Raw genomic sequence first — 17,354 nt, 5'->3', positions numbered from 1 at the left:
ACTGGCCCTGCTGGTGTGGCCCCAATGGTATGAGAGTAGAAGAGTCAGCCCTGCACCTTACCAGCTACCACAGGCAGGAGAGCTGGCCCCGCTCCTCACCTGGCAAAGCAAAGGAGCTAGCCCTCGTGACACAGGTGTGGGAGAACAGGTGCGATGACCAACTCAGCTACCACCCAGACATAGGTTCAGAGCTTGGAGTTGGCCAACACCAACGTCTACCTCATCTAAGAACTTCTGGAACATGTGAAATGTCAGTCATGCAGATCTCCAGGACACGTGGCAAAAGCAGGATATCCAACAGGAGTCCTGGTGAGATCCAGTGTTGATAGTGTAGCAGAATCCAGAGGCCTCAAAACAGACCAACAACTCATTATGGAGAACATTTCCAAGTAAAACTGTGCAAAGGGATAGATGGGGTGACACACCATGACACACCATAGGTTTCACAATGAGATTTTTGTTGTTGTTTTGTTTGGTTTGGCTTGGCTTTTTAGGTTTTCTAAATAATTTTCATTTTCATATTTTTATCACTTTTATTTTTTGTTTTCTTTTGGGAGAAGGTTGCAAGGGCATAGGTTGAACGTAGAGGAATAGGGAGATGAATGGGTTTAGAGTGCATGATATGAAATTCACAAAGAATAAATAAAAAGTTAAAAAGAGAAATTTTTAAAAAGGCATGTCACTTTGATTCAAGGATGATTTTGAATTGAAGAAAGTTGAAAAGAGAGGGGGTTTTTTACACTGGTTTCCAGCCAGATCTATACCAGTGCTCAAGGGATTTCCCCAGCTTATTAGAGGAGACTGTCTCCCTCCTCCTTAATATGTTTATGTATCTCATCTAAAGTTCTGCTTTGTAACCCAGGTTTAGCTTTATTTTATATGGCCAACCTCTGCAAGTAGAAAAGCCAGAATTAGATTTCAGACTTACCCAACTGTCAGTTTTGTACTCAAACAAACTAGTCAATGCTGTCCCTCAAAAGGAAAGCCGCCTCTCACATATAAAGACTCTTCGTCTTGGAAGGTTCTGCATCTTCAAAGGTTGTTTTGAAATGTTGATGTACCATATAAGTAAAAAAACTCTCCAGGCAGATTAAATGCATATATAAATATATAATAGCCCACTGACTCCAGTTGGCAGAGTTATAGCTTTAGGATAAGAGGCAAAACACTCCCCAAAGAAGTTGGAGACTCCTTTTTGTCTTGCTGCCAAGTTCTCTCTGCTGACTCTCACACACTGACTAATGCATGTGTTTGTGCTGTAAGATTCCAGGCACTGGTCTTCACCGAGGCAGCCCAGAGAGAGTGAGGAGACATCCTAGCAAAGCTGCTGAGTTCCAGAGCTGTTCAGATTTGTCCTCTGTTACATTTCTAAGGTATATCTCATTGTGTGTGCATGATCATTAATGAAATGGATGTCCCGACACCCTTCATTCACATTCAATAACATTAAATATGGAATTTATTTTATAACTTTTAAGTGTTGCAACACACACATACGATATTCTTTTAAAAATAGGAAGTAAAGGTATAAAACACTCACTAATTCAGTTCTTTTCTTGCTCAAACACAATACTTTCCACAGATCTCTTTCATCTAACAATCAGCATAAATAATGTTGACTATACTTTGTAGACCAGGCTGGCTTCAAACTCATAGCCTGCTCAAACTCTGCCTCTCAAGTGCTGGCATTAAAGACTTGTGCCAACACTGACTGCCCCCATCTGTATTAATGAAACAAGAGAACTCTGAGAACTCTGAAATTTCCTTCTATTCCTTCTTAATGACCTCCAACATTTGTCAAGTCACTATCACTGACATTTCCTATTGCCAAATCTTCCGTTATAAAGTACAATATATTTATCATATCGATTGTGAACAGTTGTCTTGTTTCTAGTTTATAATTGTTAAAGCAAAGTTATTGGGGAAATGAACTTTCCTGTACATGATGCTTGTTGTGACAAGCCTTAATTTCTATTATTTATGTAAATATGAGCAGACCAATCATGTATACATTTAGTTATTGATAATACCTCTAATTATTTTCCTAATGATAATTGAATCAATTTGATTGTTTAGTCAACCTACCATAATTTTTGAGCTATTTGATTCATGCCTTTACAAATACTTAGTATTTTCAGCTTTTTAAAATTGAGGCTAAGGGTAGCAAGATGACTCAGCCTTCCTGCCAATGCCTTAATAGTCTGAGTTAAGTCCTTCTAATCCACTTAAAGGCAGTTGGAGAGAACCAATTTCATAAAACTTTCTGACTTCCCCACATGCTCTGTTTTACAAGTTTCCATACAAATCACGTGTGCACACACATATCCACACTAAATAAAAAATTAAAATATTAAAAAAATGGAGCTGATGTCATTCTTTGGGATGCACAATGTTGTATCATATGGCTTAAGTTTATGCTGAATTGAAAATGAATCTGACCAACGTTTCATAAGACTACCTGCCATTTTGGTATTGATTTAAAAAAGTGATTCTTAATATTTTGTTCAATTATTTGTTATAATTATATTGATCAATTCTTTTGGCATCCTTTATATATCTTGCTGATGAGTACATAGGACATATATGTGAATGAATGTTGTATATACATATATACTAGAAAAATAAATATTGTACTATATAATATACCATAATGCATGATTTAGTTGTCCTGCTATGAATAACCATTCTGCTTCCTGTTTGGATCTATGTTATTATTACATTTTAATTACAATATTTTTCCCATCTCTGCAAGCCCTCAGATATACTTTTCCTCATATTCCTTCAAATCCATGGCCTCTTTGTTCATCATTTGTTATCACATGAGGGGAAATTTTCTTCACATGTATTTTGTAATAGCCAGAATTCATTGCTGAATGGAGCAGTATTGGAGATCTAAACCCACAGTTTCCAGACTGTTAAGAGAATTAAGCATGGTCAGGAATACTATAATGAATTGAATTTACATAAAAATTAAGTAACAATAAAAATATGTGTGCACAGTGATGATAATGTCAAGGGAAAAATTATTGGGGAAATAGAGAAGAAAATTTTCTTCTTGAATACTTGTTGACTTTTTTCTGTAAAAAACATACTATATTTATACTAAAAGTCCCTACAAATAAAGCTAAATTGTGCTATTGTTCATTCCAGGAATTGATAGTTCTGGTCTAATTAGGTTGTCTTCTTACGTCTCCACCAATAGAAGGAAGAAATAGCCCAGTGAGCACGGAGGAGGAAACCAATGAAGAACTTGACTATAAATACCTCTAGTTTCACGTTATTAACTTGTTTTGTAAGAATCAAGGATGCATGTAGGTATATTAACATCATTGAAGTTTAATTCATAAAAAATGTTTTAGAAGACATATGTTTCTTTAATGCAATTATCTCCCTGTGATTGGAAAAAATAAGTACCCACTTCAAGGACCAATTTATATCCAATGAGGTTGGTTAATTCACCTGGCTGGATTTTGCTCTAATGCTTGAGAAATGACCAACACAGTACTTTGTATTTCCACAGAAGAAAAATTTGACAACTGAATTTGTATCTAAATTGTTAAATCTTCCCAGGACCTGTAAGGGCAGACATGACTCTTCTCGTTTGTACTTCCAGGACTTTGGTAGAAAACCACTGCCATTTGCACTGGACACTAATGACAAACTGGATGTTTACACGGAAGCATCTATGTTCTCACACTGCTTTCGGAAACAAGTAATCAACAGTCGGCCATCAATGTCATTCTGCAATCAGGCTTTGACAAGGTTGGAAAATAGCTTGAAAGGAACTACTCATTCCTGAATACTGCAGATCAAAACCAGACCTGAACAATAACTCCAAATCTGCTAAATATCAGCTGGGCAGGCTTACGGACATGCTGTGTACAGGTGAAAGCAAGAGCAGAGAGAACAGCAAAGCCTTACCTTCCCCTTCCACTGTTAAGCATCTCCCTCCCTCTCTCCCTCTCCCTCTCCCTCTCCCTCTCCCTCTCCCTCTCCCTCTCCCTCTTTATCTGTCTCTCCCTCTCCATCTTTTCTCTGTCTCTCTCTGGGTTTCTCTGATACTAATCTAGCAATGAAAACAATGATCAGCTACCTGAAATGCCTCCTGAATTAACACACTACCTATGTTATGCTTGAATACCATAGGGAGCACAAAGCACATGTCCATTCTTCCAGGAGTTTGTTATCTTAGCCCACAGGCTGGGACAAACAGCATCTCTATCCAAGCATGCTCATTATGGAGGAGGTGGTGGACACAAGGCATCTTCTTCTCTCCCTCTAATCACAGTACTTCTGACTGTAAAAAAGGAAATGCTATTTGTTGCACATGTTAAGACACCAGTTAAAGATATATCTAATACTTTGTGAAGAAGGTTGTTTTGGAAGAAAATGTTTTTTTAATATCCAATGTTAACAATTTTGCTCAAAGAATCAGTCTACTTTTGAAGTTTATGTTTTCATAAACATCTAGACAGTTGTTTCACATATTGACTCAAATATTTGTGACATATGTCCAGCACTCAAGGCAGATAGAATGGTAGCATGGAGAGAGGAGGTGAACACTGAATCTCATCCCTACCAGCGAAGCTACTGGCAACTGACAGCTTCTGGGAGAAGAACAGGCAGTTTTCTTTCAGAATATATAACCTGGGGAATCACCTGTGCTCCAGTTGAAGGCCATACATACAAATATTGGACCTGATAAGTTAAAAAGATAAAGGTGACAGAAAGATGGGTGGAGAAAGAAGAGGAAAGTGGTATGCACAATGAAGGACTTAAGATGGAATTAATATGATCAAAACACATTGTACGAAATATTAGCTTATAGTCCTTTTGATTTGCATTTCTCTGATGGCTAAGGATGTTGAGCATTCAACTAAGAAATGGGGATTTTGCTTATTGGTCTATTCTTTGTAAAATTTTTTTTTCTTACACAAAAGGGTATATATTCTAACTCTAAACATCCTTCAGTTAAAAACTGTTTCAATATTACCCTATTGGGTGTCAGTGAGGAGGCCTAGGGAACCTATTGAGCCTTGGGCAGCAGATCAGTACCCATCCCAAGTATACACACGGACTTTGGACTCCCATAGAACAATGTGAGGTGCACTCTCACCCTGAACTCTTAGGGAAGGGTCTAGGCCCTGCCCTATATGAAATGACAGACTATGGACACCCCCATGGAGGGCCTCACCCTCCCTGGGGGAATGAGGGGATAAGGGGGGGTTGGGGGGAGGGCACAGGAGGAGGGGAGGGAATGGGAGAGGGACCTGGAACTGACTTGTGAAGCAACCTTGTTTCTTATCTAAATTTAAACTGGAAAAAAAAGAAAGTTATTTGAATGCATGTTAAACATTAATGTAATTTTTGAAAGGTTATATCTGATTTTTTTTACCAAAATAAATCTGGAGAATAAAAAAATAAATAAAATATAATTTAAAAAAAAAGAAAAATAAATAAATACAAACTATAAGTCGCTATAGCCATAATGCAAAATGATTATTCTTTGTTTTCTACTAATATGATCTCATCAATAAGACAACATTAATTTAAACACAGCTGATGTGGAGTTTGTATATATTGAAAAAGACATTTAAATATTTTGTTTGTATATGTTTAAAATAACCTTTGAAAGAGCAGGAGAAATGTTTTTCAATGAAAATTTCTTTTTGTTCTTTCAATATTTGGAGTTATGTAATTATACTATCTTTTTAAATATTTAATTTCAATAACTTATTAATATATTCATATTTAGTATTTTAGTATACACCTTTTGATAAAGATAAAGCTTCCAGTTGAATCTAATCTAAGATCCTCATTACTACCCTTATAATATGTAGGTTTTGCCGGGCATTGCTGGCGCACGCCTTTAATCCCAGCACTCGGGAGGCAGAGACAGGCAGATCTTTGTGAGTTCGAGACCAGCCTGGTCTATAAGAACTAGTTCCAGGACAGCCTCCAAAACCACAGAGAAACCCTGTCTCGAAAAACCAAAAAAAAAAGATATGTAGGTTTTAACAGGACAGTTCTTAAAATATTCATTAATTATGTCAAATTTAACTATAAAAATATACCTCAGAACCTAACAGCTTCAAGATATTATGCTCTTGAGATATGCAATTAAGATAAAGGCCTGTATCCAGTACAGGAGTCAGATGCTTTATATTAAAGATGAACTATGATTAATGCCATTAGTACAGCCAAACTGTAATATATTTTAAAATTATTTCAGCATTCCAAGAAAGTAACTGGATTTACAAAATTAATATAAACCTTCAAACATCCTGTTTGTAAACTCTAACTTATTTTATGCAACTCTATAAAACTTTACTGAGTACAAACTTCTACTATCACTGGCACATATCACATAAATCTATTTTAACAGATTATTGCAAAATAATCCTGAAAAAACCTCCATTAAACACTTACTTGATGTTTATTCACACTGCTTATTACATTAAATCTTCCTTGCCACAGAAATTGGACATTTATCTGGAAAATCATATAGAATAACCTCCAGATCATCCTATCACCACCAGGCATATACTAAATTAACTATTTATGATAACTCTTTACAAGGCATGGTGGGGGAGAAAAATGGAGGTGGGAGAGGAGAGGGAAGGGAAGAGCACAGAATGAATGGAGGAAAGAAAGAGAAGAGAAAAATAGAAAAAGAGCTTGTGGGAGGAGAAAATGGTTGGAAAAAGGAAGGGCATAAAACAAAAGGAAAAGAAAGGAGAGGAAAAAATCTAGTACTGCCAGGCGGTGGTGGAGCACGCCTTTAATCCCAGCACTCGGAAGGCAGAGGCAGGTGGATCTCTGTGAGTTCGAGGCCAGGCTGGACCGACAGCCTCCAAAACAATACAGAGAAACCCTGTCTCCTAAAAACCAAAAAAAAAAAAAAGTAGTACTACCCTCTCCTATTATCTGCTATTTCATCAGGAAATGGTGTCACTGGTTGGTTTTTAAGGAATACTGAATATTTTATTTTTCTTAGAGTTGTTCCTATATGCATCACCTTAAATGAATAGAAAATTAAAATACTCCCCCAAATGAAAGGAAGAAAAGCAAACATAAAATTTCAAGTTAGAAATACAAAGTTGTAGGTCTGGATGCCACAAAGAGGACAAATATGTCATCAGATGTGTTCGTACTTCCCTTTGCCTTCAGAGTGGCCCTAGAATCTGTAGAGCTTCTAGCTTCTTTGGGGACTAGAAGGTGGGGATGTAAGCAATACAAATGCTGTTCTAAGTACAGGGTTTGAAAAGTAGTTCTTCCAAGAAAGCCTCCTGAACCTGAGAGAGCTTCCTTTATGCTCACATACTCTGCGTCATTTAGTAAGAAAATTTCCCTAAACTTTGTTATCTGATCTCGACTGAACACTTATTTAGGATGTAGAAAAGACACGCAGCTCCATAGAGGCATAAGTAATTCTAAAAAGTTTTGCATTTCAATACTGAGATTACAATCCCGTGTATTAAATATTTTTTCTGCATTTGAAAAGGTGAGATTAAATCTGTCATTTCAGATTCACTAGGTCAGTCGACAATTTTTTTCATGGTATCTGACAATAGAATTTGCATACTTTTAGTCTACATGTGATAATCCAACAATTTCATTCATCCCCCACAAATGTTTGTGATAGAGGTTGACACAATTAATGGTCCCATCATAGATTATTTGTTAGTAGAAGAGCACACAGCTCTTCCCTTTAGACAAAGTCCCCTTCCATTTAGTCTTGATTGCAGAGAGGCACTGGATTCCCCAGATAGCAAATAAAAGGCAGTCATTTATAAGCCTTCTCTTTTTCATTATGCCAAGGGTAAAAACCAGCTTTGGATAATTCTGGTAATGATGTTATCTTACTCTCAAAACAGGAGAAATGATGGGGAAGAGAAGAGGCAGGAATTCTGAGAGGCATCCCCTAGTTATTGTTGCCAGGGTAACTGCTGCTTGGCATCTTCCAAATAGTCATCGTCTGTCACACTTGGGGTATAATTCACAGACATGCAACACATTTGAGTGAAACTCAAAAAAAATAAGAGGAGGCTAAGAGTTCATGTAAATAAATAAGATAATTTAAATAGACACAAACAAAACTGTGTGGCTAATGTTAATATCTATAAAGAGACTGGCATAAAATGAATGTATTTTTATAGTATAAATGTCACTGCTAAATACTACTATGCCTCATATTATACAAATTAGTCTCTCCTAAATCCCAGTAATAATCTACCCATCTGCCTCCTTCTACAGGAATTCCTTCTTACTTCAATAATCACCCTTTATAATGGTGTTAGACTAAATTTTGCTTACAGAAAAAATTTGGATGACATTTACCTTTCACAATCCTTAAGATTAAAAAGAATATTTTACAATACTTTATTTTTCATCTCAGCCTGACTTAGGATTCAGCCTGGCTTATTTAATCACCCACACAGTCATTGAAAAAACATTCAGGAACTGTGAAATATCATTGGCTAAATTTAAGTTAGAGACTTCAGTTTTCTTACGTCTCTCTTTCGCAGAGCCAGGGATTGTGCTGTCTTTGCAATCTCTGTCTGTTTTAATATAATAGGTAAGTTATCGTCCAGATTTTCTCTTTTGAAACAAGGCACTGCTGTTTCCATCACATGTCAGAAAGGAAGCCTTCAAGATATCTATCAGCAATACATCAAGCCTCACCTTAGCATTTGCCCATTCAACAACAAAAAGGCCTCCACATATGTACAGACAAATGTACCATACTTAGAAAATAGGCTTAATGACAAGTGAATATGGGGTGATGCTGGGAATAGGAATAAAGAGTCTAAAACAAACTGCAGTGAACGAAGGTAGAAAAGTATAATTATAATACATTGAGGAAGAAGACAAGCAGTTTGGAAAATTCGATGTTTGATAATTGTATCAAAGCTTTTGCTTGCCCTTCAAACTTTTAAAGTCCTCTCTTGAAAGCCAAATGCTCACTTTCTTACAGCCAAGATAATCGAATAGTAAATAATGTCAATAAGTAAAAAATACTGCCTTAATTATTCAGCTCACAATTGCAGATAGGTTCAATCTCCCTGGTGGGTGGATGGTTTGATGTGTTGTTTTTTAATGGAACCAGCAAATTTGTAAAGCAAACATTTAGGAATTCAGGGAAGGAATGCAAACTTAATGATATTTATAATGAAAGTGATGAATGGTTTTGGCTAAACATTTTTCATATGCTAGTCACAGCATGCATGCTTTATAAAGATTAATTCCTTTAATGCTCACTTCATAAGCCACTCAATTAAATTATTCCCCCTGCACACAATAAGTAATTAAGACACATGAAAGTCGTGTAATGTCTCGACATTGCTTGACAAGGAAATGGATAGTCTAGAACAGAACTTGCAGGTTCACCTGGTGTTGTGAACTGTGGAGATTTCACCTGGGATATTACTCTTCCCTTTGGAGTAATTCTGTTGGCTTGGGATGTAGTTGTCTCATCCAACCTCTATGTCTTATGTGGCAGATAACTCTGTTTGTCTTTCTTGTGTATGGGAGGATCTTCGGTTTCTTTGTCTTTAGGTATTCTCTATTCTCACCAAGTCACCTACTCAACTAACTAAGCTCTGGCAGTTACTTCTACTACTTAACATTTTTCTTTTTTAGTTTAAATGCCTTGGGTACTTTGGGATGTTTAAGACATTTGATTTTTTAGGAGACAGTACATGCAAACTAGTCAACTTGTTGAGGGTAACATCTTCATTTCTATGTTACAACAGATAAAAATGCAAAATATTTATTTTCAACTCAGCACATATATCTGTTTCCTCTCTCCTCCTCCCATTCTCTTCCCACTATCCTTGTCCTTTCTTCTTATTTTTTAATCAAAAATATATTTTTTCATGCAACATATTCTGATTATGACTTCCCCTCCCCCTACTCCTCCCAGCTCCTTCTCACCTCACCTCTCTTCAAATCAACATCTTTTCTGTCTCTTCATAGAAAATAGGCATCTAAGGAATAAAACTTAATAATATAAGATAACTTGACATAACAAAACAACCAAACAAGAAGAAGAGTCAAAAATAAAAGCACAAAAACCCCATATAGATATAGAGACACCCATGTTTACACACTTGGGATTCCATAAAACTTGAAACAGGGAGCCATAATATAAATTCAAAGTACCTATAAGAAAACATACACACACACTCCTGAAAAACAATGACTTAACATTTTAAGGCAAAGAACTTCCAAAGATGACATAGAGTTCAATTTGTATTGGTCGTTTACTGCTGGGTACATGACCAACCCTCAAGAGTCCATCTCTTCCCCCCCTTCCCCACCTCCCAACCCAGCGAGACTCCCTTGAACATAAGTTTTGGCTATCAATTAGGGATAGGTTCTGGGTTGGGGTGGGAACATGCATCCATTTCTCCTTTAAGTTCTTGGACATTGCCTTGTGCAGACCTGTGTAGACCCTGTGAATGTTGCCTCAGTCTCTGCGAGTTCATATGTGAACCAAAGCTTCTGTACCAAGAAACTTTGTTTCCTTAGCATTTCAGCATCCTTTCTGGCTCTTACAGTCCTTCCAGTTCCATTTCCAAAGACTTCTCTGAGGTCTGAGAAGGGGGTCTGATAGAGGCATCCCATTTAGGGCTGAATACCAAAAGGTCTCTCACTCTCTGCAGATTGTCTGGCCGTGGATCTCTGTATTTTATTCCCATCTACTGAAGGAGGAAGCTTCTCTGATGATGACTGAGCTAAGGCACTGATCTATATTCTCAGCAGAATGTCATTAGAAGTCATCTTATTGCTACATTCCTATAGCAGAACAGTAGTGTTTGGTTTTCCTTAGGTCCCCAGCCTGTCTATTTTCTAGCTCCTGACCACTTAAGCAGTGTCTGATGTAGGTTCCATATCATGGAATGGGTCTCATCTCAAATCATGCACTGGTTTGTCATGTCCATAAGCTTTGTGCTGCCATTGCATGATTGTAACCTGTGGGTTTGTCACTCTTTGAGATGGAAGTATCTGCAGCCGGGTTTGTGTTCACCTTTCTCAACTGTTAGCTTTCAGGGTACATTCCAGTACTGGGAATTTTAGTCCATAGGGGTAAGTCTCAAGGTAGGTATCTGCTTGACTTCTCCACTTTCAGTGAGCTGTGTAGGAGTTGAATTCAGCGATAGTGTCTTGCTGTCAAGTTGAGGAGAGCCACCAATAGCCTGGAGTGGTTTGGAGGTTCCTTTTGGCAAACAACTATATTAGATGTAAACCATTCCCAGTATTGGAACCTTCATTTGTTGATGACAGATGTCTAGTTAGGACTCTGTCTCCCCTGTTATTTGGTGATTTTATTTAGATCACCTTCGTATATGTGCTTATTATAAGAAGCTTATACTATATTAAGACTTCATACCACCTCTCAAATGCCCCTTAGTTTTAGCTGTTCCTCTCTGTACTCCATCCATGCCCCCCTTTCTCTCTCCCTCCTTGCTGATGAAAATTAGAAATATAGACCTCTTTTTTTCCTGTTCCTCTCATCACAAGTACTAATGTATTCAATGATGTTTTAAGAAAAATATGATGGGAAATAGAGAGATGGTTCACCAACCATGAGCACTTGTTCTAACCAAAGGACGCAGCTTGGTTCTCAGCATCAAAATATTGGCTTACAACATCCCATAAGTCCAATTCCAGGACAGACTATGTTGTCATCTGACCACCTGGGGCACCAGATACATATGTGGAACATATATGTGCATGCAGGCAAAGCATCACACAAGGAAAATAAGCAAACTTAAAACTTTTAAAGAAAAATGCAGCAAATAGAAATGATTTTAAATGAAGACACTTCAAAGTAGAGAGATGATATGTGTCTTTTTGCAGAAGAAACAAATTATATTTTCCCTTGATGAAAAAATGGTTACTCAACTTACTCTCTCACCATTAAGAGCTGCAAGATGGTGCCATCATGCACATAAAATGCACAACTGTTATTCTTAAACCAGGAAAATATGATGACTGAGTTCCACATTATACCAGGCCATTTCCCTCTGGGCACCCTTAAAAGAAGTCATTGAAAAGTAGAGAAAAACCCTCAGCAATAATATCACTGAATAGACTATCTAAAATAAGGAGGAACTTGGACTGCTGGTGTGGAAAAATTTATGATAGAAAATTAGGAAGGACCATTACCCAATAAAGAAAGAAGCCCAGCAATCTGTACAGGTCCCTCATAAATAAATAATAGTTGTGCTTACATTGGATGAGACACTTTGAAGTTTGAAAAGGAAATGAATAGACACTGAATGCCAACTGAACAGACTGGAGATTTTGTAGGGTTGAGATTCCTAGAGTTACAACCATTTAGATTAAACGAACTCGTTGAAAATCACAACCCCTCTTTCTTAATGTGTTTATTTAATTAAAATGTAAGTATAATGGTTTAATTTGGATTTCTGGAGAGCTTATTTTAGAGCAGGGCAATTCTTACTCCAGCTTCTGATCACTTCCTTGAACTCACTATCTGGATCCTCACAGTAGTGATACCTGTAAACCTTTTTGGCGACCCAAACCAACTTGTTCAATTATATGTAGTGTGTGTGTGTGTGTGTGTGTGTGTGTGTGTGTGTGTGTAGAGTCAACATAACAGATGAAGGATTTATTTTGTTTTACAAGTCCAAGAAGCTGAGCTTCACCACTTTGAGGAAAGCATGCCAACAGGGACTTAAGGTAGCTGATCAGATTCCATCCACAGGTAGGAGGCAGAAGTAAAGGAATGTCTCAGCTTTAACTGTCCTTCTCCCTTTCATTCACTCTGGGATCCTGGCTCGTTGAACGGTACCACCTCTATTTAAGACGGGTCTTTCCACTTCAAACTAGTCTAGAAAAGCATCCATGTCCATTCTGAGGGATTCGTTACCACACTGACTCTAAGTCCCACACAGGTGCAGTCAAGATCAAGCATCATGAACCTCAAAGCAAGGACCCAGTGGGAACATGAATCACTTTGATAAAGCAGTAGTTGTTGTTTATTACTAGTGGCCTCTAGACTAAACTTTGTCTGACACACTTCAGCTTTGGAAGCAGGATCTTTAGAATCTTCATATACATTTTCCCAGAAAGGCTATGACAGAAGTATCCCAAAGACACAAGCATGGCACACAGAGTGACAGTCAGTCCGGTGCCGCCCGGCATCCTAGCATCACGTTCTTTTACCACTGAAGACTTACACCCTAGATCTAGGAGTGGTGCCCAAAAGTTCAATGAATAGTTTGTTGTACAGACCATCAGGCCGATTTCCCCTTCTTGGGCATACTACCTCTGTAGTCTAGCCCACAAGCTACTCTACCTTGTAGTCTTATATGCAACACACCTCTAGGGAACACTGTAAACTCTTTGCTGAAAAGAAATTAAGGAGTATCCAAATAAATGGGAAGGTATAGTAAAAGGTGTGCAGTTCAACGTGGCTATAATGGCAAATGTTCCCCTAAGAGTACTTATCATTAATTACATTTATCGAATTTTGATTTTTTTCTGTAGATATTGACAAGCAGATTATATATTATTTATGGAAATAAGTTTCTAGCTTATCTCAAAAGTGTTTGACAATGACGAATTTTCAGGATTTAATCTACTTAAGACAGAATAAGATCATTAATCAAAATAATTTTGGATAGTTTGAGGACAAATAGATTTGGTCTAATGACAGACTTGAGAGATGGAGCTACAAAACACAATCAGTTCATCTGATGGAAAAAATACATTAAGTTGCATTTACTGGAAGCACAAATGTTCCCACCAAATGATGCCAACAGCCAACATTCATAGGGAAAGAGGCTAAGCACTGACCACTACCGATATATACAAAGCAGTCAAGATGGATGTTAGGTCTAAGTGCACACAACAGAATCACATAAGAAAGTGTTCAAGAACACTTACAAACCTTTGAAGTTTCTTGTAACACAAGGAAGCATCAGCCACAAAAAGGGGAAAAGGAGAAATATTTCAAAGAAGACTGAATCCAAATGAAAACTAGCATTGTCCATCCCCAGCTCTCTGGTATTGGTTGATGATCATTTTATCTGATAAAAACCACATCACTAGGACATAGAAATATTTTTACAACTTAGTACAAGCAACATAACCAAAATTATTTGAATGGCCATACTATTTGTATGGACCCCTCACAAAAGAAAACCAGCAAAAGATAAATAAACCTGACTAAAATTAGCATGAGTCATTAGCGACTAAGGAGATGGAAATTAAGGCACAATGAAATATCACTTCACATTCATGAAGCAGAACGGTCATATTTAAACTATTTAATACCTGCATTTGTGGTTACTTGAAGGGCTATGGCTTGAATATTGTGTCCCCCATGGCGAGTATTGAGATGTAATGACGGTAGGCATTTCAAAAGTGATTACATTGTAAGGGAGGACCCTTCTTTAATAAGATTGATGGCATTGTAAAAGAGACCACAGAGAGCTCTTTTGCACCTTTCACAATATGACAAGACCAAGGTGTTATTTGTAAAACAGGAAGTAAGTTCACAAAAAGAATTGACTCTATTACTTCATTAATACTGAACTTTCCACCAACTGACATGAGAGTATTATTTGCATGCCATTCTCCAGTTCTGAAGCTTCACACTGGATTTCACTAGAGATATATTTTTAGGCGTTTCTCTAACAACAAGAAAACAAACAAATAAAAAACCCTATGACAATATTAGAACTAGAAAAAGTATTAGCTTCACATCCCCTTACATAATTCATGTCCATTAACTGCATTCAGTCTTTCCTCATCCCCTAATATTTATCTTTTCTTATTCCCTTTGACATGCTATATTGTACCCAATAAAGTTTCTTTTTTAAAGAATCAAGTACCCATATGTGAAAAGCATGGATTATTCTAGAAACATCCCACTAATATGAATCTGTAGAATAAAATTGTACAAAATAGCATGCCAACAATCAAGCAACATATGCTTTAAGCAGAAAGATTGTGGAAAGAATAGAAAAAATATCCTTGGGGGATAGAAATGTACTTTCCTCATGCTGTGGGGTAGCCGCAACATATATATACCCTAGGGAGCATGTATTTGTCGTGGAAAATTATATGTCAGAAAGCTACTCAGGAGCAGCACATGGCAGTGTTTCCAGGAAGTTATAGGCAAACTGTATACTAACTGTAGTTTCCACAAACTTAAGTATTCTCCTTCTGTATCCTTTGTCAGTCTACAGATGAGCATGCACTAGATAGTGGCCAGTGCACCTTGGGTTTCTTACATCTGTTTTGCTGTGCCTCAAAGCTGACTAGTCAATTTAATGTTATCTTCATAATTATCATTGGGAAACTAATTCAAAAGAAAATGTCAGAATTTTTTTCTATCACTGATGAACCAGCTATGAAGAAAATTTGGCAGGAGATGTCTGAAGTTTTCAGGTTTTCAAGTTCAACATTGCCCACGCTCAGAGTTTCATTGGAACATGGAATCAAACACAAAACAAGACTAATTCAGAGTAGGGTTTTACCTCACTACGTCTTGGAGCATTCCTTCCTAACAGAGAAACATCTTGGAAGATATGGAAAATTAGGCAAATTTGAGCAGTCTTTACAGATCTGTGTGATAAGGCCATATCAACAGATTCTTAAAATATTATAGACAGCCAAACTTCTGAGTAGCTTTCTGGCATAATTATAATTCCTGATTTTGTGGTATTGTTGTTTTGTGATGGAATATATTAACTCATATTGTTTTAGAAATAAACACATAAAAAGAGTATGAGAAAAAGAGGACAGCCTATGGAGGGATTGTCACAGGCAAACCTAGATAAGTATAAAAATTCCTTTCCCAGGATTTGTACTTTCTTCTTGATTTTCTTAATTTTTCCCTTTCCATGGCCTGTAAACAGTTGTCCCATGCCACAAGCCCCAGAAATGAACAAATTCAAAAATCTTTTTTTCATCTTGACTATTGCTTGGCAAGAAAAGATAAATTTGGAAGAGGAGGGAAAAACTAGTAAGAACCAAAAAAAGAAAGTATAAAACAATACATAATTAGAAAAGACTTACCCCAATAAAATGAGCCAAACACAGCTAAATTGAAACCACAAGCTAACAGGTCCAACTGACTGACAATCAAAACAGACTTCAGCTTGAGTGTGTAAAACACATTCTACCGATTAAAGGGTGATCAGGGCTTTCAGAGGGTAGAGACTCCCGAAACCTACAAATTACTCCTTAGGGAGGTAAAGTCTAATATAAATTCATATCTAATGTGACAATTTTTTCTTAATACAATCCTGAGTTAATGGCAGGTGCCTTGGGCATAGAACTGTAAAGAAAACTGCTCTGTGTACAAACACAGAGAAAGAAACAGCTTCAGTCAGGACTTTAAACAACTGCTTTGCAAGTGTGGCTGCAGGTCTAAAATTCTCTTTACCAACAACTGTTCCTTCTTATTTCCCTTATGCTCCTGTGAGAGCAGCACCTTTGAGAACCAGCCCCCTCTTCCTCTGGCTTTTGTTCTCTGTTCATAGTGCTCTCTGAACAGTGACACAGTTGGCCAGAATGTGACTTAGCTATAATTTACATCCCTGTGAAGTTCCTTTAGTTTGATTTACTTGAACCTCCTAGTGTGGTGTCATTCCCAATCTTGACCTAGACTCCAAAATTACTGTTTGTCAGGCCAGCTTGCATTGGCTAGGCTCCTTTTTGTCTGGAAGTTGACATCATGTGCATTAGGAGAAGAGTTATAGTGCTCTGAGCTAGCAGATGTATTTGCAAGTGCATTGGATATGTGAAAGTTGTGTGTGGGATCATCAGTTGAAAAGAAACAGAGGAAAACTGTGTGGGATCCTTAGCTGAAAAAGAATAGAAAACCCAAGTGGCAGATGGAATTCTTACGGCCTTGGCAGCTAAACGTGTGCACAGTACTTTTGAATCATTTTGTTTTCTTTGTTAATGTTTTTCGACCTTGGAAGAATTTGAGTCATCTTAGTCTCCAGCATTTCTCTCTGTTCTTTCTGTCACCTTGAGTAGAATTTTTTTCTATTCTTATGGACTAGTCTTTGGCCTTTTGCTCACTAAACTCTACAAAATTATTCATCATTTTGAAAACTTACAAGTTCTGTTTTCATGATCTTTAGCGTCAACTCTGTAGTTTATGTTCAACACTTTGTATTTTCTGCTTTTCTTGAAAATAAGTATCCTGACTCAACTAAACAGTGATCTTCCTGTTGCTGACAGAATTTATGACAAGATTATTTGAAAAACTTTACAGTCAAAGCATGTGTTTCCCCCACTCCCTGTGCTACCCAACAGTCTCTTGAATGTTGCCATATGTTTTTTGCTCATGCTATATTGCT

The sequence above is a fragment of the Mesocricetus auratus genome, unplaced genomic scaffold (genome assembly GCF_017639785.1).
Source record: "Mesocricetus auratus isolate SY011 unplaced genomic scaffold, BCM_Maur_2.0 Super-Scaffold_100008, whole genome shotgun sequence".
NCBI lineage: Eukaryota > Metazoa > Chordata > Mammalia > Rodentia > Cricetidae > Mesocricetus > Mesocricetus auratus.
Note: the sequence above shows the minus strand (reverse complement) of the source record.